The 23,695-nt window shown below is 34.3% G+C and overlaps 1 pseudogene; it reads left to right on the top strand.

The window, feature by feature from the left end:
* Window positions 1–7,522: 7,522 nt before the first annotated feature.
* On the top strand, window positions 7,523–23,472 carry LOC133181400 (uncharacterized; annotated as a pseudogene).
* The last annotated feature ends 223 nt before the right edge of the window (window positions 23,473–23,695 follow it).

The following is a 23,695-nucleotide window of genomic DNA, read 5'->3' as shown; positions in this document are numbered from 1 at the left end:
ATAAACACCAGATTTTTTAAAAAAAAAAAATGATACCCATCTCTTCACGGGGAATGCTTTTAAATGTACTTGGTCAACTGAATCTCTGTCAAACGAAAGATGATCTACAATGAATAAAAAATAAAAATGCATTCCTTAACACTGAATTGCAACGATGTAGAATTACATCCATAAATCTGAAGAAACTGAATGAACAACTGGCTCTTTCTTTGACCGATATAAGGTAAGAGACGAATGTAATATTTTGTTTAATGGACATTTACACACTTAAAGAAACAAAAATGATTGTATTCCACCTTAAGATAATAACAAAGAAAATATGTAAGAATATATAATCCAAGAAAAAAATGTAAACTTTCTCTAGATATTAGGATACATATAATCATTTTCCCATTATTATTTCATTCATTCATACACGTCATTAACTAAATGAGAATGGTCATTTAAAGATTTATTCGTAAGTTAGTACATTATTAGATTGAAGACAAATGTTGATTTTGGCGAAAGAAATACATTTCGCAGTTTAAATATCATTTTAACGCTCCTTTAAATATGCAAAATAAAATATTCATTACACTGCTTGATTGATTGATCGATTGTATGTTTTATGTCCCGTGTGAGAATGTTTTACCCATATAGAGACGTCACCATATACCGGCGAAGGGCTTCAAATTTAGACCTTATACTCGGCACTCACGGCCATTGAACAGTGAAGGTTCTTTATCGTGCCAACGCCTACCGTGACACGGGGCCTCGGTTTTTAAGGTCTCATCCGAAGGACCCGCAACTTTCACTTAAAAGTGCCGAAGGCTTGGCGAATGAACAGTTGCTACCACAGGCCTTTGGATCGCTAAAATTCGACTTTTAAAAAATGGGATGTATAATAAGAATATTTTTTTAACTCCTTAGTTATTTTTTCTAAAAGCGATCTAAAGGCCTGTGGTTGCTACCTAATTTTTTATCGACTTAGGTCAGTCGCGGTCGTGATTTGAACACACGACATTCCGATCACGGAGCGAGCACTCTACCGACTGAGCTACCGTGACGGCCGCCCTGCTTGATACTGCAATAGATAAAATTCAACTCATGCTTTTAGAGGGTTAGCTCACCACTCACACTTTGTCATTTTAACTCTTTTTTTTTTTTTAAAAATACCTATGCCTCTAAATATATAACTATAAGGGTTTTCCAACTAGCAAATAGATTAATGTGAAAATGACAAGCTTTGTGTACTGCATGTGAAAATTAAAAAACTTAAACCATATGTATACATTTTTAATGAGTGCTGAAAACTTTTCTGAAAATTTTTTGAAGATCTTTGTCCTTTTTTTGTATGGATTCACATATAATGATATCAACTACGAGTAGAATAAGCATTCCCTTATGATTATTTTGTTGTTAAGGATATGGGGTCATTGATATTTATTTTATCATTTTTTATTTTATCTTTATTGTTGCACTCCCGAGCTTGAAAATATTAGACTTTAACAAGAGACCCAAGGGTCACAACTCTCAGCTGAGTTACTTTTAGCTTTGCTGTTCTTCTTCAGATTTTTAAAAGATTTTGAATGAAAATGTCCATGAAAAATTTTTACCCCATTTTGTGGCAATACCCTAACCCTAGGGTCTCTAAATCTACATACAATGGGGATGCTTCGATTTCCAATATGACTAACATGGCCTTGCAGTTAAATTTGATCCTGACTTAGCCAACTCTACCCTGGGGCCAAAAAATTTGATGAAAAAAAAATCCACACACTTGTTAATACATGTATTTGTAAAGCAATGATTCTTTTGTGTTTCTTTAGAAGATTTTTAAAAATTATTTTTATATAATTCCATGCGAAACATTGAACTCCTATTTTGGCTCAACCCTACCCCAGGGGCCATGATTTGAACAGTTTAGAATCTACACTACCTCCTGAAGCTTTCACAGAAGTTTGTTTTTTATCTAGTTCAGTGGTTCTTGAAAAAGATTTTTAAAGATTTTCCTATACATTTTAATGTAAAACCTTGATCCCTTACCATGGCCCAAACCTATTCCCGGGGTTCATGATTTGAACAATTTAGAATGTACTTAATGTCTTTCACACAAGTTTTTTTTATGTTTTCTAGTCTAGTAGTTCTTGAAAAGAGGATATAAAAAGATTTTCTCCATATACATGTATTTCAAATGTAAAACGTCGATCTTTTATTGTGGTCAAACCCTATCTCTAAAGTCTACAAGTTTGATAATGAAGAATCTACTTTGGGTCTTTCACACATATTACATTCTTTCTGGTCCAGCGAAAAGAAAGATTTTTAAAGATTATCTTACATTTAAATGTAAAACATTCGTCCAAACATCGTTTCATAGGGGAAAACGTTCGTGGATTTCGTGGGCAACTATATCGCATTACCCACAAACTTATATACATCTCTATGAAAATTGATACGCTCATACATTGAACAGAATAAAGTTATCTTAGACTACCTTAATTTATAGAGCTTACAAGAGGTACAAGAGTAATCCATGAAATTACAATTCACATTAACTAAAAAAATGGGTCACCCTTGAATATCGACCCCCCCCCCCACCCCCCCCCCCACAAACAATGATGGTTCCACAATAATTGTTACTTTATACATGTTTGTATAAATTGTGGATATGTCATAGAAATCATCGAGGATGGGGATCTTTTACATTATTTAATGATTGATTGATTGATTGATTGATGTTTTACACCAAATCGGCACTATTTCAGCCATATATTGGCGATTTGTATAAATGATGAAAAAAGTATTTATTGCCATTTGCTTTGTTTTACCAACAATTAATCAAAGTAAGTTTTCTAAGAAACACATTCCTTTATTATGCAGGAGAATTAAATAATGCGCCATATTGCAAAACACCGTCACGTCACAAGAGGAAGGGGAAACCTTAAGATAGTCTATTTAATTTTTTTTTAATTTGTGTCAGGTGTGCATCACGTTTATAAATGTAACATTTTCCTACTAAAATATGCTGATTAAGTATCTAAAAGCTTTAGTTTCTTTACAAATGCAAACTGATCTAATACATCTATTATACAATTTTTTTTAAAAAAAGTATGGTTAGACTGTATCGTAAGCAGTAATATAAAAAGAGAAAGGATATATATGATTAACAAAATTGAAGTTGAGAAGCTTTCAACAGCAAGACTGTCATTTTTTAAGCTATAAATTATTCATATAAATGCTATCCGATCAAATTACAATGTATAGCAATAATGAAGGATAGAAGTCATCTTTGAAGTGAGATTTTTTTTTTTTTTTTTTAAAAATGCATTGTATGCCTGCCAATAGAAATATGAGTCTCAAACACAGAAGGGTCCTGTAATTGACTGATTAACAGAGTACATGTATATATGTTGTCGGGTCTTTATTTTCTAAAAAAAAAAAAAAGAAAAGAAAAAAAAAAAGAGGGCAAAAATTATATATAGATTAAACTTAGATAACTAAATTCCAAACAAAATATAGTAAGAAAAAAACATGAATTTTTGCACTCCTGAAAAACGTGAATGCACAAATACTTTACTCCCATCAATACTGCTTGCCATTAAAGCAACTTTTAAGTCCATAAAGGGAGAAATATTTAGGATGTCACAAAAAAATATTTTATTCCTGAAATTTCAGCGTCATTTTTGTGGAATTTTTTTTTCCACTTCCTATATCAATTAGAAGATCGTCATAAATTTAGCCAATGTAAAAAAAAAAACATGCTGAAACATAGATTTATTTACATATATAGCGCCTGTATTGATAGTTCAGGTTGCAAATTATGTGTGCAACCATTTTTCTAATTAACTTTCATGAGGAACAAAATATATGATCATTGTTTCTTTTTCTTAGTTTAAAATTTCTCGTTAATATTTTACAAAGAGAAAAATATCTTTCAAATCTTTTTTTGAAAAAAGTATTTCTAACAAAAAATGGACGTGTTTATGTTAAATGTTAAATTTTGTCAAAATAAAAAAAAAAAATCAATTTTTCAAGTTATATTAAGAATTGCAGTGGTAACAGATTCATTGTTGACAAATCTATCGTGTAGAACCACTCAGCATTCTTAAGGCAAAACAAGTTCTATGGTCAGTACAATGACCTTGTCAGCAATAACAATCTATCATTTAGTCGAATGCTGACTGACGTTTCTTATACTTATTGTTAGGCCATTATTTACACTGAATTATCCAGTTAACTATAGTTTACTATAGTATCACTTTTTTTACTATGGTTTTGTTTGTTTGTTTGTTGTTTAACCTCCTTCTCGAAAAATTTTCACTCATATGGAGACGCCACCTCTTGCCGGTGGAGGGCTGCAAATTTATACCTATGCTCGGCACTTAGGGCCATAGAGCAGTGAGGGATCTTTTTCGTGCCAACACCTACTGCGACACGGGACCTCGGTTTATACGGTCATCCAAAGGACCGGTCTCCACACCCCGCAGTGGATTCGAAGCCTCGACGTAAGGATCAGCTCATTACTCCGCGACTCTAGAGCAGACGCTCTAATCACTGGCCCCGTGGGCGACTTTTATTATGGTAAAAGTTTTTAGCTCACCTCAACGAAGTTGGGGGAGCTTATTTAATACCCTCGGCGTCGGTGTCCCAGGTTAAATTTTTTGGAACAATTTTCTTTTCAAGTACATCAGTTTCCTATATTAATCAGAGATGCATGAAGGATGCTTCTAGAATGTTTCATTGTACCAGTCAAGGTTTCAGATGCTGCAATTTCAGTGAAATATATGGAGATAACGAACAGTTTTCAAGCTCAAAAGTCCATTAATCAATACAAAATAGGAGCAGAGCAAACTCGGACCTCCAAACATCAGAGGTGGGATCAGGTGCCATGGAGGAGTGAGCATCCCCTGCCGACCGGTCACACCCGCCGTGTGCTCCTTGTCATGATCGGGAAATAACGGAAAAATCCGCTGACCATTCAGTGTGTAAATAATGGCCTAACAATTAGTATGAAAAACGTCAGTCAGCATTTGACTCAATGATAAATTGTATTTGATGACAAGGTCATTGTATCGACCATAGAACTTACGAAATGATGTCTTTAAACGAGACAGCTGATATTCTTGTTTCATCAACTTATTTGTCAATAATTTACCTCGTTTTAGAAATTGTACATACTGAAGAATGACCAAGTTAATGTTTTCAGAGCAGGTTAAAGTTCTTAGAGCAGGTTAAAGTTTTTGGCGCATGTCTCATTTCCAAGTAACTATAAACCCTATATTGACTAAATTGCATGGATGATACATCTAAGGATGCACACTGCCAAGCTTGCTTCGGATGCTGGATCTGACCTACATTTTCCGGATGAGTGACTAGTTTAAAATTTTAGGGAAGTCCATTCCCAAGTAAGTGCAAGCCCTATCGGACCAAAATTGCATTAATGTTACTTCTAGGGATGCACGCTACAAGGTTATTAGTTTGCAACTTTGCCTTACTTAAAGACAACATTCGTTGAGGTGAGCTCTGTAATCTCTGATTACCTATGTTTTTACTATGGATTTCAGATTTTTATGATTTATGTTCTCAAATCCATACATGCACATTCTTGATATTAAATGGAAGTATTGTTTGCATATTCACATTTTAGTTCCAAATTTTACCTCATTGGTATTAAATTTAAGAGATTTTAAGCATCGAAATCTCAAAAAAAAAAAGTTCTAAATTAATTAAGTTCCATAGTACAGTGTAAATCATAGTACCAAAGTATTCACTATAGTTAACTACAGAAAAATATTGTTAGGGATCTGCGGATTATCCGTTTGCCAGATCATGACAAGGAACTCACGGCGGGTGTGGCTGGTGGACAGGGGATGCTTACTCCTCTATGACACATGATTTCACCTCTCATGTTTTAGAGGTCCTATTTTGCTCTTCTACCAATTTATATTATTTCAAAGGACTCTAGAGCTAGATAACTTTTCGATATCTCCATATTTCATTTCATCATAATTTCATCATAATCATAATATGTTCCTTTTAAGAAAAAGGGAAGTTGATGAAACTTCTTAGAATTGATCAAAAACAAATCCGTAATAAGTAAAATAACTAAAGATCGATATCTCTTTCTCGTCATGTGTTACACTTAATAAGGTACGATTGGGCCTTTTTTTTTATTTATCCAAACTTCTTGTAATTTATGATAGTAAAATGCAAGACAAGAGAGAGGAAGGGTCTTTGAACACTTAAACATGATTAAAATAAGCTTTTCTCATTGAAAATATTGAAATGCAATTTAAAAAATGTATGATAAAAAAATGAGGAATTATTTGGACAGCAGATTGACAATATACAAATAAATTTGCTAAATGGTTAACATTATCTGCAGAGATAGGGGAACTAAATAAATCATGAGAAGCTTCATACTGTTCGTCGCATTGATGATTTACTGTTACCAACCTTGTCAATGTCAATCAACTCCTGACTGTGCAGATGATAATCCTGAACTACCAGCAGACTGCACGTCCTCTACGACGGATTCAACTACACGAATTCCTATTGAGGAAGTCACAACGTCTACATCAACGGACGATACGCATCGTAGGTTAATTTTTGTCTAAAACTGAGTGTTTGAAGCAAACGTATCTATTTTTCTTTTTATTTTCTTCATAAATGACAGTTTATATCATTAAAACATGCATAATTTGTGGCATAATTGAGTAGAAAGACATGGATACATGATCAAATATCAACATAACGTACAGATGATCATCTAAACCATTTCAAATCTATATGTATGCTGAACAAATAAGTTTAGCCATTTTTCGCTAAGGTATGATTTTAAAATATTTTTTTTAAAAGATTTATTTTGTTTTACTTAAACAAATAGATATAAAGGTACCGAAAACAAAAATGTTTTTAAAACTTGTCGTCCATCGTGTCGTCCAATGAAGAGACATTTCAACAAAACAATATGTTATGCTTGAATGTCCACGCTTTGCGAAGAATTTTCCACTTGAAAATCTTTTCGAGCACAAAACGACCAATGGGGAAACGACCAGGACTTTTCGAAAATAAAGGGCTATAGGGATGGTAACCGCTGTCAGCTCACAAAAAGACATCACCAACACTTTAATCAATATGCCGACTTTAAGATCGATTTCGCACTACATGTACTTGAGAATCTTCACTGAAGATTACTGATCGTTACTGATCGACAGCGTTTAGGACGTTCACAAACCGAATAACTGTTAGGCAAGATAATTTTATCATTACAACGTCAAGACCTTAAGCTTGTCATGGCTGCACCTTAAGTTGCAGACGAGTTATGTCGTGCTTCTGGAGTGAGGTTATGTGGACAAATTGTATCAAAGAGGCTGCGTTTCGCAAATATTTGAACTCGAAGACCTCTCACCCAGTACCTCAATGTCATCGACAATACTCATCGTTGCTGGATTCAACGACGGTAGAATGAGTTTTTTTTAACCGTTGTTACGTTTTAGTGTCAATTTTGCAGATGGAATAGTCTGTGTTTGTAGACGCAAAAATGAGAGACATGATCAAGAAAATATCATCCAACGTGACCGCTACAAAAGATGAAGATTATGTTTTGGGGTGGATTATAAGTCAACAGGGTAAAACTGACCTTATATAAACAGAACATTAAATTCTAAGAGATACTTAACAATATCGCCCTTCTTTTTGTTGTTTTCTTGCTGAATCGAGGAAATGCTATCCTTTTCCAGCAAGAAAAAAGCCCGACCGCACACCACACGGCATACTCAAAACGGCATCCATCAGAATTATGTAATATGATCATGGATTAATTGGCCTGCGAGATCGTCAAATTTGTCACAAATTTAACAAGTTCTGAACATTCTTGGTCGTCGTTGGATTAAGACAGCGATATAACGTCAATAACGCATCTGAACTGCTCTTGCCTTACAGCTCGAGTGGAACACCATGCTTGAGATAAAGCACGTCGTATCAGGATGAGATGCATTTGTATGGCTGTTATTGCTATAAATTGAGGTCATGTATATAAAATATTGAAATTGAATATGACTTTAAAACCCGTACTCCATATCAGTTTTTCTTTGGTTTCTTATGTTACAGAACAAGTTTGTAGGTCAAGTTTGATCTTTTTTGGATTATGTAATGAAAAACCCAGAGTTCAATTAAGAAAGAAACAACGTTATTCAGCGAATGTTTTTCAATAGCTTGGCTCCTTTTAGAAATTTTCTAACGTAGAGCATGCTCCTGCATGTCGAATCAACAGGGAGACAAACTCAATTTGTAGGTGATAAGGGTATATTGCTACATATATAAGAGAAGCTGAAGATAGAAAATTTTAAGTCAACACGTTTGTCATAAAGTTTTATCATTGACATCTTTTTTTAGTAAAATATCTAATTCTGAAACAGACGTGTCAGACTCTTGGGTATCTTTTATTTCAAGTTCACTGGGATATATCGAGTCGACATATGAATGGAAGTAACTATTGTTAATTGGTAATACGTCGTCGTATCTAAATTTAGAGTTGAAGGCCACAGCAAGTGTTTTCTTCTTCTCATGTATAAGATTTAAATTAATTTAGCTTCATATAAATACAACAAAGATCTGCTAATATCGGGGCGCAATTGTTACCACTATTAGATATTGTCCATCAGAAACTCAAGGATCTTTTAATATCAACTTCAAAGTACTTATGTGTACAATCAGAGTGTTTTTTAACAGAGTTATTTTGCAAATAACCATAACTAGGTACGTAAATGTACGAGTTCCCTTTTAATTGAAAAAGCAGCTGTCTATGATGTAAAACAGGGGCCCGTTTCATCAAAGGTCGTACGCCTAGTCGCATTATTTAATTTCATAAACTATGAAGATTTGGGGGAGCGGGAACGGGGAGGGGGTTACAACCACTCGGGGAGGTATTTGACATGCGCATGCAGTATTTACATAACTTTAATAAATTTATTCATAAAAGATCGCTTTATTAGGGATTCATTTTAACACCATCTCTTAAGTTTTGACAATCCTGCATTTATACACATTTGATTGTTGTATTCTGAGTATGAGGTATTGTAAATTGACTATACGATATACATTTTGTGTCATCACTGAAAAGGAACCTATTAAAAATGTCTATTTTGAAAAAAAATATATTTTTCCGAACATATTTTTATTGAAAAAAGTATTTTTTTCCACAAAGCACAGTTATCTTCTTTGGCTTTGGTTACAGTGTAATATCTATATTTTACAAAAAAAAAAAATAATAATTTTTTAACTAATCCTAAAACCAAGTATAGGCTTTCAAAAAAAAATTATCGTGGTCGAAAACTCCATTTCTTATTTACTCCACGTCCACATGCGTGGATCTAGAGGGGGGTCAGGAAGGGGGTCCAGTCCCCTTCGTCGCAATTTGCGGAGTTATTTATGTACAAGTCTAGAGTAAAGTAAGTAAAAAATAAAAATTACCTTGAACTTCCGTTAGAGTTGAGTAAGTTAGTTGGAATGAAGAACCATATTTATGAAGTTTAAGAATCTAAGGGAAGGACCCCCCTCCCCCGAAATAAGATTTTCAGGTTTGGGAAAGAAAATCACGTGTCAACAAGTTTCTTAGATGGATTCTTTTGTTAATTGATGACCCCCCTAACCCCTTGAAAAAAATCACGACCCGAGCCTGCGTCCAAAATAAGTTGTTAAAGTTCAAAAGACTAAAAAAATTCCATTAATTCGTACTTGAAAGTCAATATATTCTAATATTGAATATAAATCAAAGAGGATTTTACCTTAGGGACTAGGGGCAATAAGTCATTCGAAAGCTTCTGATAATCATCTGTCAGAGAAACTTGACTGGGAAATGACTGTAATTTTACAATTATTACGCCCATGTATGACAATATATAAACGTTTAAACAATAAATGATAAATTTTAGCCTTTTCTATCGGGAAAAATAAAAAGAATACGCATTTCTAAAAATAAATACTACAATTTTTAGGAACAATCGGAATAGCGTTCAAGGTCATGTCATAGAAGAAATGGAAAAAAAATCTTGATTTTTGCATGACGATGCATATTTTGTATTATTTTTTCGATTCTTAATAATGTAGTAGTCCATCATATGTCCAGTTACATATGTATACAAGTACATACAATTGAAACGGATTATCTCTCCCTCTCCCTTCCTAAATCAAAATCGAGAGGGGGTGGGATAAGGTAAATATTCCAAAATAAATATTTTCTTTCCATTCATTTACAAGATCATTTATTTCTTTCTTAAGACCTTTAATTTTGGAGTTTAATCAGACGGTATGTTGTAAGTGGTTAATATTTTATAATAATTAGATTGAAGAATGATGTTTTCTACAAAGTCCCTAAAATTTCATGTAATTTTTCATTAAGTTAATGTATAATGTGTTGTTCTACACATACATTGTACACAATACCTATATTTATGTTTTTTGCGCATGTGCAATGCAGTGTTGTCAAGGACTTTAGTCCTGAGACTAAGCGTATCGTTTACGACTAGACTTACGCCACTTTTTGAATTATAAATTAAATTATAGCGCAAGCCCCTAAGTTAAGGCTTAAATTCACGACTTTTGATGAATTGGGCCCCTGGAGTTTAATTTATTGTGAGGAATGGTTGTATAAAGTGTTGAAAAATCGTACGTTCGGATGTAATTGATTTTGGTAAAATTTTATGATTTCAAATTTTCTAAAATTTCCTTGGAGTTTTCAAATATTATTTTATTTTTAATTGCTTAACTAATTTTGCTCAGTATATTTCCTTTATAAGTATATTTTATACGACATCCATTCATCGGTTACTATTCTAGACTGTATTTTACCAAATTATGTTACTGTGATACTTGAAGCAATTTCTGTTTTTATTCAGTCTGCAGATTGTCAACAGAGGAGCATCAATGGAATACCCCAAAGTTTAAGCCTTTAAATTTACGATTTATATATACATTTAAGATTAGGACAAGAGGCTGTTTTCTCGGTTCAAGGGCTCCATATTGGTGTTTATTGATGTAATTTACTACGTGAGAGAGCGTGATGCAGTGGTTAGAGCGTTTGCTCTAGAGTCGCGGAGTAAGGCGTTGATCCTTACGAAGCGGATTCGAATCCCACTGCAGGATAAGAAGACCTGTCCTTCAGATGAGAGCGTACAAAGCAAGGTCCTGTGTCTCAGATGGTGCTGGTGCGAAAACAAACCCTCACTGCTCAATGGACCTAAATACCGAGCATAAGTCTAAAATTTGCAGCCCGCCACCGGCAAATGGTGGCATCTCAATATGAGTGAAAATTTCTCGAAAGGGACGTTAAACAAACAAGCAACGAAACAAACTACTTAAAAGAGGAAAAAAACATTACTTAATAAAATGACATTTCAGAAGCTCCCAGCTCTATCAAATGACATGGAAAAATGTTTAAGGGTCCTCCACACACCCCAGTTTATTTTCTCATATTACTTAACATTACTTTTAACAAGCACACCTCCCAACCTTATCAATATTCAGGGTTATGAACTCCAGGGAGCATTCATTGCAACAGATAATTATTTCTATAAAGAGAGACAACTCAGGAATTTTTATTGGTTATAGTCAATTTCTTTTTTCCATTTAAATATGTTCTTAAAATTTGTGAAGTGTGTTTAATTAAATAAAAAGAATTTTTATGATGTCATATCCTTTATTTAATCAGAACCACTTCAATTAAACTCTATAAAATTCTTTTTTGGTGTTGAGTCAGCATTAGCATAACAAAATGGTTCAACAACAGTTTATCTACTTTTAGTACACATATGCAAATTAATTTAATAAGCATTACGATTTTCAAGTATCAAGGTATTTTGGTTGCACATGTACCTTGTACATGTACATATTTATGGAAGGTATCTGTCTCCACAATTACATTCATTAAGTATTTTGTTAAATGAACAAACTTAATGATAGTTTAAACAATTCAACAAAAACATATAAATATATAATTTGTATATCAGGACTCATATAGAAAAGAAAAAATGACACGGTGAAGAAACAGCATGTATTCATATTTATTTATTTAAAAAAAATACTACAAGTAGACAGACAATGGAATGTTCAACAACAAATTAATTTGTTAATTAGAGGGCATTTGCTAAAAATTTAGATATTTATAATAAATTTTTAAGACTTTTTTGGACTTTTGAAATTGAAATGAAACTAATGTGTTCTTTAGAACTTGAAAGTGTGAAAGTCGAAGGCACAAAAAATATTCCAAGTTATTATTATACACTGAATGTTTAAAGTTTTGGTGTAATATGCATGTGCAAATAAAGCTTTTCATAGATATATGTGATATCCGGTGTTTAAAAAATGTTTACAAAATCGAGAGATGCTGTTTTGACACTTTCATGTACAATACCACATAACAGAATGAGAAACTTCATCCAAACTTTCAGTTTTCATGAAAATAAACATTTGTTTTCCAACGTTTTGTTATTTAAAAACCTTGTACATAACAAAAACAAAAAGATTTACCTCTTTCTTCGAGTTGAACATTCCTCTCGATTTTCACGTTTCGTATGTTGGTCTCATCTAAATCTCTTTGTGAAAGCTGTTCGGACGTTTACGGAATTTGTTAATATTTTACGATGTGTATCTCCGAAATGTTCCGATTTATGCTAATAAAGTTAGAAGGTGCGAGCATATCAACGTTTAATATCTGGCCAGGAATTGATAAATAAATACTGATTTTTTTAAAATTTAATGTCATTGATTTCAAGATATTTTTCCCATTGAGATTTTGATACGTAGCGCAATAAATTTTGTTTTTTCCTATCGTATATTATTAGGCTCACAAAACAACCACAAAACTGAATTTTACCAGTCAACATTATTTTAAAGAAATTAATTGAAGTTATAAAAAAATAATAATTCCAATTTTCTCTAAAGTTCATGGAGAAAATATTAAGAGGACTCCTGATAGTATAGAACAAAGATTGATAAATTAATTTACAACAAGAAATTGACTTAAAATAAAATCTATTGATATAGCTGCAATAATGTAGCCCTCTCCGATTTTTTTTAATCTGATATTTTCAGGAGAGGGCTACAATTCCACTGCATCTCCGTAATGGTGCAAATATATTTTTTAGATACGGGCGACTGCAGGCAAAATAAATTGTTTTTACATACAACTTACTTCCAATAAGACGGAATTTTTATTCACTATCAACATCATAGCCCTTTATACGCGAAAACCAAGTAAAATAAATCTGCGTCTTTACCAGCCGTTCTCTTCCGCAGCCATGACAGTTCTCGCGTGACGTACTGAGACTTGCGCTTGAATTTTAGAATCACTTGATAACGTAAATGTCGGTGTTGATAAATGATTGTGTTATAAGGTATCACTAAACTTCGATAAATAAAAGCATTCCATGTGGAATTTTTTTCATAAACAGTAATATTTATGCTTAAAATAAGGGAATTCCTAAAAGATCCGCTCCCCTTGATCCCGAATTCTCATTGGTTGTCCCAAAATAAAATCGATCAAGGTCAGTAAACATGGCGGATAAATTCAAGTTGTGATATTGACATACATGAAAAATAACCGATATACGGATTATTTTGTATATTTTTGGATCAATTCATGTCTTGCATAACTACATTTTATGAGTTCAGGTAAGATATGTTAATAAAATACCCACTTACTGATAATTTGGGCCGAAATCTGTGCGGTAGTGAATCACTCCCGCACTTGCACCATTACGGAGATCCTAAGGAGTTGTAGCCCTCTCCCAAAAAAAAAAAAAAAAAAAAAAAATTGGAGAGGGCTACATTATTGCAGCTACTATTGATATTGAAAAATTATTTTCAAAATCTTTGGTATCGAAGTTCTTTTTAGAGTTATCTTTCCTGTTGGCCGGGACTCAAAAACTTTGGTAAGTCTCCGTAAACGTTACTCATTATTGGCAACAGATCAGGACAGATTTATATAAATGAGGAAAGCTAGAAATTCACACTATTTATCAATATTTATAAACACACAAGGAGATAGGTATTATTGAAACGCACATCAGTCTGCAAAAATATTAACTTTTACAACAGACTTTCCTTGACGATATCACAATGAATTGTATAAATAACTTAAAACTTTTCTCGTATATATACCGGTACCTGTTAATTGCGAATTATTATGCAACATAAACCCAAATGTATACTGTTCTTTTATTGAAAAAAATCGACACTTTTTTGTTTCGGTTACGCCGTAATCCTGCCATGTGTTCATTGTTTATGATTAGGGTGTCGCTTTTAGTTTACTGCATACTTTCCGCGTGACAAAACCTTTATCTCTAAAGCGTTTCTTAGACTCCCTTACAGGCGGTGCCAGCGCACAAATTAAATGCAACAGGAAGTAAAAGTATTTTTCTCGATATACATCACAAGTCACGGGGTGTGTAGAACCCTTAATATTTGAGTAGAATTAAGATAAACACTCATTGAATTAAGAATTGAAAAGAAATATTATGTATGTATAAACAGATACAGATTTTTTGCGTGTACGAGAATTAATATTAATCTAACAAACATTCAAATGTAGTTTTTTCATTTCGGCAAAGCGGTCTTCCAGATAATGACACAAAGTTAATCCAAACACTCCCACAGCTGCGAACTACATTACAATTCTGAAAAATCTCCAAATTGTACCAGTGCCAGGATGTGTGGGTCTAGGAATGATCGGAAACGAACTGGTGTGGCCATCTTCAATCCCTTGGCGGCGGAGTTAACAAACGCTGTTGAGAAATCAAATCCCGAAACTTTTGACCAATGTAATGGACATGGAAGTCCAAATGGCACTTATCAAAAACATACAATACCAGACAGTTGTTTGTATAAAAGAAAAAAAAATATGAATTCAATTTATTGGCTCGGATTGGTTTTCAAATCTATGGACCAAGAGTGTTACTGTCAAAGAATATTTTTGAAGATGGACTGGACAAGTGTCATGGGTAATTTGTCAATGGTGTTATGTTGTGAGAGAGAGGAAGTAGAACACGTCTGTCTAGTTCACTAACTATTTATCAAGTGTCAATAAGATTGAACATATTCCCATGCATAAAATAAATAAATGATTGACAACAGATGATTTTAGGGAAAGGAACATTACCGCGAGAACTGATAATGTCAGAGAGCAGTGCTAGATTAAACATAAACATCGCAGCACAGTTAAGGCTACAAAAAAAGGGGGGGGGGGCTAATTTATAAGCTTTTGGGGTTATTATGCCCCATTACAAACTGCTCACAAGGCAAACCGATATTCTTTCAGATACTCTGGACATTTGCACTCTCAAGTTGATCGTCTTGTCTCCGGCTGTGTAGTAATTAGATCATCACAGGAATCGTCTATCACCTCAGCTGACCTTTGGCAGTCATTAATTTTCTTGAAGAATGACGAATTCCTAATTACTCCTTTATTGTCATTCTTGGCCGTTATCATAGAGCCCTTTTGTTTGATGAATTGGTACGGCTCAGGATTGTATGGTGTAGACAAAATTTAGGTTGTTTAACGAAAACTTTGTCTCCTAGCTAAAGCTTGTTATCTAGAGCCTCTCTTCTGAGATCTGCATACTTCTTGATTTTCTCTTTCCTTTTGATCTTTAGTAAATATCCTTTTATTTATGGATGATGGAATAATTTCTGGAATTCTTGTTTTCATTTTCCTGCTAAGTAGTAATTCCGCGGGCGTTGCGTTTGTTGTTGCATGCGGCGTTCCTATATAGTTGCGCAGAAAACAAGACAACTCTTGTTTCCAACTCCTATGTTCAGCGTTGTGCACGTATCCCTTTCCAAATCGTCTTCATAAAGCTTTCTGCTTTTCTATTAGCTTTGGGCCACAGTGGTGTTATTTTCCTATGCTGAAATCCGAGATGTTTTGCGAAATCCTCGAAAAGCAATCCGTTGAACGAAGGTCCATTATCGGTTTTCACGACATCAGGTATTCCAAATAGGGCAAAAACGTTGTCTAGCTTCGGTATTACTGCACTTGCTGTTAATTTTGACAGACTTTCGACTACTGGATACCTCGAGTTGTCATCAACAATAACCATTAAGTAGCATCCGTGCGAGAATGGCCCACAAAAATCCATACTTTGGACCACGGTCGGTTTGGTAAGGGTGATATCTTTTGGATATTTTGGATTTCCGTTTCGGCATGATCATCACATATACATGTATTGTCGAAATGGGCATCTGGTGCATCAAAATTGGTACCGTGTATGATTTACATTATGACCCCCGGGTCGAGGCCTCTACTGTTGGACTCTTAGTCCCCAATGTTCTCTACAGCCCAGAAGCAAAGTACTTCGGTACTAGCTTGAAAATACGGATATATATTTAATTGCTCTGGTAAAACGTGGAAATTTATTTCAAAATTAAGGATTATCTCCCTCATACATAGTTCTGATCCTTCAACGTATTTGGCTCCAGTCTTTGGCACCTTTTTTCAGCTCTTCAAAGTCTTTTTTTTTTTAAATATCATGGATTTCCAGCGTTTCGGCGTGAGCATCACTGAAGAGACATAAATTGTCGTAATGCGCATCTGTTGCATCAAAATTGGCACCGTATATGATTTACATCTTCAATGGCGTATATTATTGTCTTGAAACTGATGCTTGACATGGAACGCATCCTTTATAGAATTCTTCTACTTGCTTGTCTATGTTGACAAACCATACCTTTTTCCTGAGTAGCTGTTTAGTTCGGACTATTCCATGATGAACTCCATGCGCTAATTTGATTACTTTTCTTTTAATGACCTCGGAATGACCAATCTGTTTTCGGTGTTAATGTTAATTCATTTTGCCTTCCTCTAAGTGTTGCAATTGTTTTATCATTGTCTTTAGATTATGGAATCCATTTTTCGGAAATGATGGCCCCAATAACGTGTTGAAGGATGGGGTCTTTTTGGATTACATTACTAATTTCGGCTTAGGTCCATGTTTTGGTAGGGAATTTTGTGTTACGTAATTTACAAATCCCTCGGAAATGTCTGACAGACTGTTTATCTGTGTTGACTTAAACGGATACCTGGACATGCCGTATTTGTTTTCCCCGGGCGGTATTGTAACTTGAAACGATATGGATGGAGTATCAATCGCCAACTCTCTTTTCTCACGGGAGGCTTTGAGTGTGGATGATTAAAAATCGCTTCCAAAGACTTGTGGTCGCCAATGACTTTGAAATCTTGTCCAGACAAATACAAATGAAAATGTTCACATCCCCAAACAACTGCTAGTGCCTCGCACTCATTTAACGCACGGCTTCCGTAAGATATGACTTTGCCCTCCTGTGTTAATAACACACCAAGTTCTTGCATCAACAATCAATGTTGTTTCTTTTGTCGGATCAAAATATGTCATAACTTTGTCATGTGAAATTTCAAGTTTCAACATGTCGAATGATTTTTGTTGATTAGGTTGCCATTCAATTTTCACATTTTGCTTGAATAGCTCTCTCAGCGGCGCAGTAAATGTTGAATAGTTTGGAATAAATCTTCCAACATAGTTTGTCATGCCTAAAAAGATTCGAACTTCACTTGCATTAGACGATATTTCAGAGTTCTTTTTCGCATCCACTTTTCTGGGATCTGCGGAAATTCCCTCTGAGCTAATAATATATCCATAAAATTCAATTTGGGTTTTGTTGAATTCACATTTTTTCTTTGTTTAACGTGAAATGTTATCCTACTAGTCGCTTGAAAACTGCCTCAAGATTTTTTGTCATGCTCCTCGCGATTCTGTCTGAACACTATGATTTCATCACTTATGTTTCGAACCCCTTGCAGTCCTTCAAGCGCGGTACTAAGCGTGTTCTGGTACACTTCTGCTGCTGAGGAAATTCCAAAACATAGTTTTGGTATATCGACGTAATCCAACATGGGTTGAAAACGTTGTGATATTCCGAGAATCTGGTTGTAATTCTAGTTGAAGATGCCCAGCATTCAGGGTTTGGAGAACACTTTAGATCCATAGAGATCAAGAATCATGTCATCATTCGTTGGTGTGACATGGCGTTCATGTTAAATTGCTGTGTTGGCTTTCCGCATATCCACACACAGTCTAATTTCTCCAGGTTTCTTGGGTTTAAGAGGAATGACGATCGGAGAGACCCATGATGTGGGGCCATTAAGCTTTTCAATGATATCGAGTTTCTCTATTTTTCAAGTTCTTTTTCGACTTTGTTAACATGGAATGGAATTCTTCTGTGTGGCTGAGATACGGGGTTTTGCAGATTCATCTACGTGGAGTTTGTCTTGCTTATTTTTAAGTTTTCTGATCACATTGAACATCTTCGGGTTCTTTTGACACAAAAGTTCAATTTTGTCATCACTAAGGGATGCTTTTTTCTGTACAATTTGCAATTGAACACACGTATCAAATCCAATTTTACTTGGTTTTCAAGTTTCCTGAATGTACATTAATTCCTCAACAACGTTGATGCTTGAGTCAGTGTCGACTAGCACATTCACAGGTATCTCGTTGATTTCAATTTTTATACGCGGTTGTTTTTGGTAATGGAATAAATTTGATCCAAACAAAATAGATATTCACCAGATTCAGAATCAGAGTCGCTGTAGCATGCTTCTAGTTGTTTCACTGATTTTGGTTTACGATTCCTCAGTGTTTTGCTCTTGATCTACATACTGACGCAAAATGGCCAAATTTGTGACATGCGTTACATGTCTTACCTTTTGCTGGAAACTTTCCATTAAGATGTGGACACTGTCCACCACAGTTGCAGCATTTCTCCTTTCTGCGTGTGTCTGTCTGATCCCTTGTATCACGTTTCCTCTCCAGAAATTTGGGTGCATTTCGACGTTTCCACATTGCAGTTACTTTTCAATTTCGCTTGGTTGTTTATTTGAGAGTTCCATTGACCTCGCTTAAGCTTTAGTAGATCCCGAGATTCATATCCTCCCTCAGTGCGCGTCTCCGTAGTCTCGTTGAGCTGCATCCTTGAAATATTTGTGATTTTACTTCTTCGTTATTGTTGTCGAATTCACAAGTTAAGACAATTGTCTAAGTTTGATGTGGAACGTGTATTTAGTTTCTCCAGGTTCTTGCTTAGCCAATCTGAATTTGTACACTTCAATTTCTGTGTTCTCCTTTGGAGCAAAGTACTCAGTCAGCCTTGTTACTGCTGTGTCATAATCATCACCCGTGTTAGGTAAAGTCTCGAAGATTTCATTTACCTCCTTTCCAGCATAGTGAAGTAGCAGAGCTCTCTGTCTGGCTTTGTCATTCTTAATTCCCATCGCAAGGATAAGATTGTCAAGTCTCAATTTCCATTTCTTCCAGCGTATGTAAAGTACATTTTCATGTACAGAAAATGGTGGAAAGTTTGGTAATGCCGACATTTTCGATTACCTTTCACTACAAGTGTGTTACACAGTAGCACTAGTATATATATCCAAGAGATAATTCATAGAATCCCCGGCCCATCGCCATTGTAATGTTGCAAGAGAGAGGTAGAAGAACATGTCTGGCTAGTTCACTAACTATTTATGAAGTTACCATCAGATTGAACATATTACCAGGCATATGATAAAGATTGACAACAGATGATTCTAGGGAGAAGAATTTTATCGTGAGAACTGATAATGTCAGAGAGCAATGCTAGATTAAACATTACAAATGGTAGTAACAGACTATATGTGAGAGAGAAGATTCCATATTTTGTTGGTTGTTTCAAAGGACATGTTATTAATCAAGAAACTTTTATTTCTTAAAATTGTACTACAAACACATCACCTGAGTATTTTATATTAATCTATGGTTGACATTAATTTAATAAATTTTCAAAATTATGATCCACCTGACGAATAATACTCATCTTTTCCTCAAGCGAAATGTGCTGATAATGGCGTTATCATATTTTTTTTAGATTGGAATATGGAAAATTATGGATACGCGTACGATTACTATCTTTATTACTGTGTGAACTCGGGTCCCGGTGGAGGACGTCGCCCGTAATGTGCCGCAGATAATACAAACAGACACCCAGACTGCCCGCAGTGTCTCCCCGAGGGATGCAGCTCCACAACAATGGATAAAGCTACCCGTATCCCTTTGGGGAATTTCCCCTATCCTAACCACTAGTAGTTTTTGTTGTTTTTTATCATTAGGTTTAAATCAAGTTTTATAACACGCTTTTTAATAAGGCTCACTGTTAATAATTTGATTACTTACATTTTTAAGTATTCAAAACACTCGCACTAATTGTTGTAGCACTGCGTGTTCATTGCTGTGAACTTCGCTGAAACAATAAAGTACTAGGTTATGCAAAATATTCTAATAATTTTGTTTATCATATGTTTGAATAAGTCTTAGCTCTCTGATTGGGTGAAATCCAACATCGTAGAAATCATCTCAAGTTATGTTCATCTGAACGACAACGTCCAGATAAACATAACATTTTTTTTTCTACATTTGAGTAAAAATAGATTGAGAACTTGTAAATTTAAATTACTTATTAGAAGTTAGGCTTACCTGCACAAGACCTTCCATGTTAGTAAAACATTTATTTTTCTCTACATTGGATAAAAAAGATAAGTAATAAAGAACGTATAAATTTACAAAATTAGATATGAAATATTATGTTTACCTATATTGACCTTCTTCTAAATTGCACCTTAAATAGACCAAGAAATTCAATTAATACAACTGAATTCATGTATGTTATTTTAATCCCGTTTCTCTCAGTGTTGACTGGGACTTCCAACAAATACAAACAATCAAAAAGGATTGCAAGGTTTGCTTAATGAGTTTGTATAATTTAATCGTTGAATCATATAATAAAAAAATCAATGCTGTTTTGAGTTAATATGGTGATTGATCCCATCTCTAAATGCAGTAATACTTCGCTCTTCGGGCTCAGTGATAATTGTACTCCCCAGCAAAAACAGAACAATTGTATAATAACAGAGGCATTTATAAATCAAATATTCTGCGGTAATTTTTTATTAGAAAAAATGGGTTTTTTTATATTATCAGACACAAAATCATTTCCCAATGTGATCGTAAGAAAACCAGGTCTTCCAACAAACCGTTGGAATTTCGATGGGAACTCATTGTGCTTCTTTATTACGTGACGAGTTTTTATATTCCTATAAGCTGAATTTAATTTTAAAAAATTCTACTAGAAAAGACTTACCGTGGCCTTAAAATCGACGATATATCGACGACGTTTTATCAATTAACAATAGTTACTTCCACTCATATGTCGACTCCATATATCCTTCTGAGCTTGAAATATAAGACAACACAGAGTCTGCCACATCTGATTCTTATTTGGATGAATTACTGATTATAAATGACAAAGGCGAACTAACAACTAAATTGTTTGACAAACAATATGACTTTAGCTTTTCCACCGTTAACTTTCCTTATTTAGTAGGGATGTCAAATCGGTCAATTTTTGATAATCGGTTACTCGGACGTTTTCCCAATCGAGTACCCGGTTACTCGGTACATTTAGAAATGTAAATACAAGTGTGTTAATTTTCTTGAGCCATGTTAAGCTCTGTCAAACCCCAAAGCTGTTTTAGCACGTTTATAAATGTATACATATAAACATCGAGTTCAATGGGATTGATTTTTGGTACTAGATTTATTTATCAAATAAACACAAAAGACACAATTAATACATCAAAAATTACAAATGGTTTACAGTTCTTGTTTAAGGTCTATTTCATCAACGCAAAAGGAGAACAATCTTTTATGCAGGTTTGTGATGATTAGACTAGCCAAAGGGATGGGACGGACGTTGTTGGAATCGCTAGTATAAGCTGGTTGTTTCCCCCGTATAAACTTACTACACAAACTGACTATCAACAATTTTTTTTAAATCTTCAATTATTTCTTATTATTTCTTCGCTTTTAAAGTGGGTAGCGGCATTTCTATGCATGTCAGATTTCGCTGCCAAACATTAGCTAAATAATTTAAAAAATGATTTGAAGATAATAGACAATACTTATTAATCGATGTTCACTGAAAGCAATCATTGAAGCCATCCAAAAATTAAAGAACCATAATAGGTCACTAATTACTGTATGTACACAGCCACAGGCGATGAAGGGTGATTTACAGGTGTACATGACAACACGCTAATAGCCGTATGCAGTTTTAAGTTATTTTTTTGATAATTTTTGATAAAAATATGTACCTTGAAATAAGAAAAAATACACTTCCGAGTAACCGAATACCGGTTTTAGTATTCGATACTCGGACGTTCGATCGAGTACCCGGTTAACCGGGTACTCGTTGACATCCCTATTATTTAGTATTGTTGTAGTAACATTCCGCTTTCACCTGAATATGGTATTACCTCTCCCAGCTTATTCGTTACTTAAGAGCATGCTTCGAGTACGAACAATTTTTAAACGGAGACGAGCTACTGAAAGATAACTTAATGTAACGGGAATTTTAACAACCATGTTTAAAGTCAGCATGTCAGCATTTCGTAAATTCTATCGTCGTTATAATGACCTTGTTAAGGTCAAGATCTAGTAAATGAAAGATGCCTACAGATTTTTCAAATTTGAGAAACGAGGTCTTTTAATGATCCTCTACAAATATGGCTTGCAAAAATAGGGTGTTTCGGGACATAATTTTTTTGATAAACTAAACGAAAAACATATTTTAAACTGTAATTTTTAATGAAAAATGAAGAAAGCCAGGTATAAATTTAGGAGTTTTTTCCATCTCAGATAAAAGAAATGTATCAATATTGCCTACAGTCTCTCAGAAAACGGTTTTTCATTTCTTCTTAACCTCTACTTCAAAATGATATTAAATTGAATATAGATATCGCTGTTACTTTTGACATGATTTCAAATTGAATACATTGAAAATGCTTCATTTGCTACATATTTCTTTTACAGTCGTAAAGTACGGGAAAAATTAAGCTTAAATTAATTATGACGTCATAATGGATCTAGCACCAAAAGACAGTCTAAAGTCATTTACTAGATCTTGACCTTAAATATCAAATATAACCGATCATTGGATCGTATTTTGGCTGACGTTTTTCATATCAATTATAAGGCCTCAGGTCAACAGTCAAAAAGGGCCTGCATACTCGTTCTATGCACCTGATCCCATTGCTGTAATTTCCTGAGGTCCGTGTTGTATGCCCTTTTTCCTGATTTGTAATGTTTGTTGATTTTTTTTTTAGATCTATCAACGAACCCTAGTCCCAGCGGTGGTGGAGGACATAGCCCGGAATGTGCTCCAAATTATCAAAATAGATCTTTAGACTGCCCGACATCTGCTTCCGAGGGATACAGATCCACAACAATCAATACAGCTACTCGAGCTCTAATATCCACCACGAACAGCGTAACCCTTCCTAATGTTGTTAATGAAGACAATGCTGCTGGTCGTGTGGTGCCCCAGCTTTTGCCCTTTTGTCTCTGTTTTCTATCATTTTATCTCATTATATAGATTTTTGAATGTACGAAAGTGGATATTTAATCGCCAAAGTTCATTCAAAATGTTCGTTAACAATATATACATATATTGTACTATTTTTAAAAAGCATTGTCAACTATACTTTTAAAACATGTTTAAAACTGTTTTTTAAATTGCCTATATAGAATCCACGTAATAGATATCCCTTAAATAGCGCTATATTTTTACTGAGTTAAAGTTGAAAAAGTCGCCCATA

This window comes from Saccostrea echinata, unplaced genomic scaffold (assembly GCF_033153115.1).
Source record: "Saccostrea echinata isolate AGI-Se365-2 ecotype Australia unplaced genomic scaffold, CSIRO_AGI_Sech_v1 ptg000008l, whole genome shotgun sequence".
In the NCBI taxonomy this organism is placed as follows: Eukaryota; Metazoa; Mollusca; class Bivalvia; order Ostreida; family Ostreidae; genus Saccostrea; species Saccostrea echinata.
Note: the sequence above shows the minus strand (reverse complement) of the source record. Positions and strands in the feature narration are given on the sequence as shown.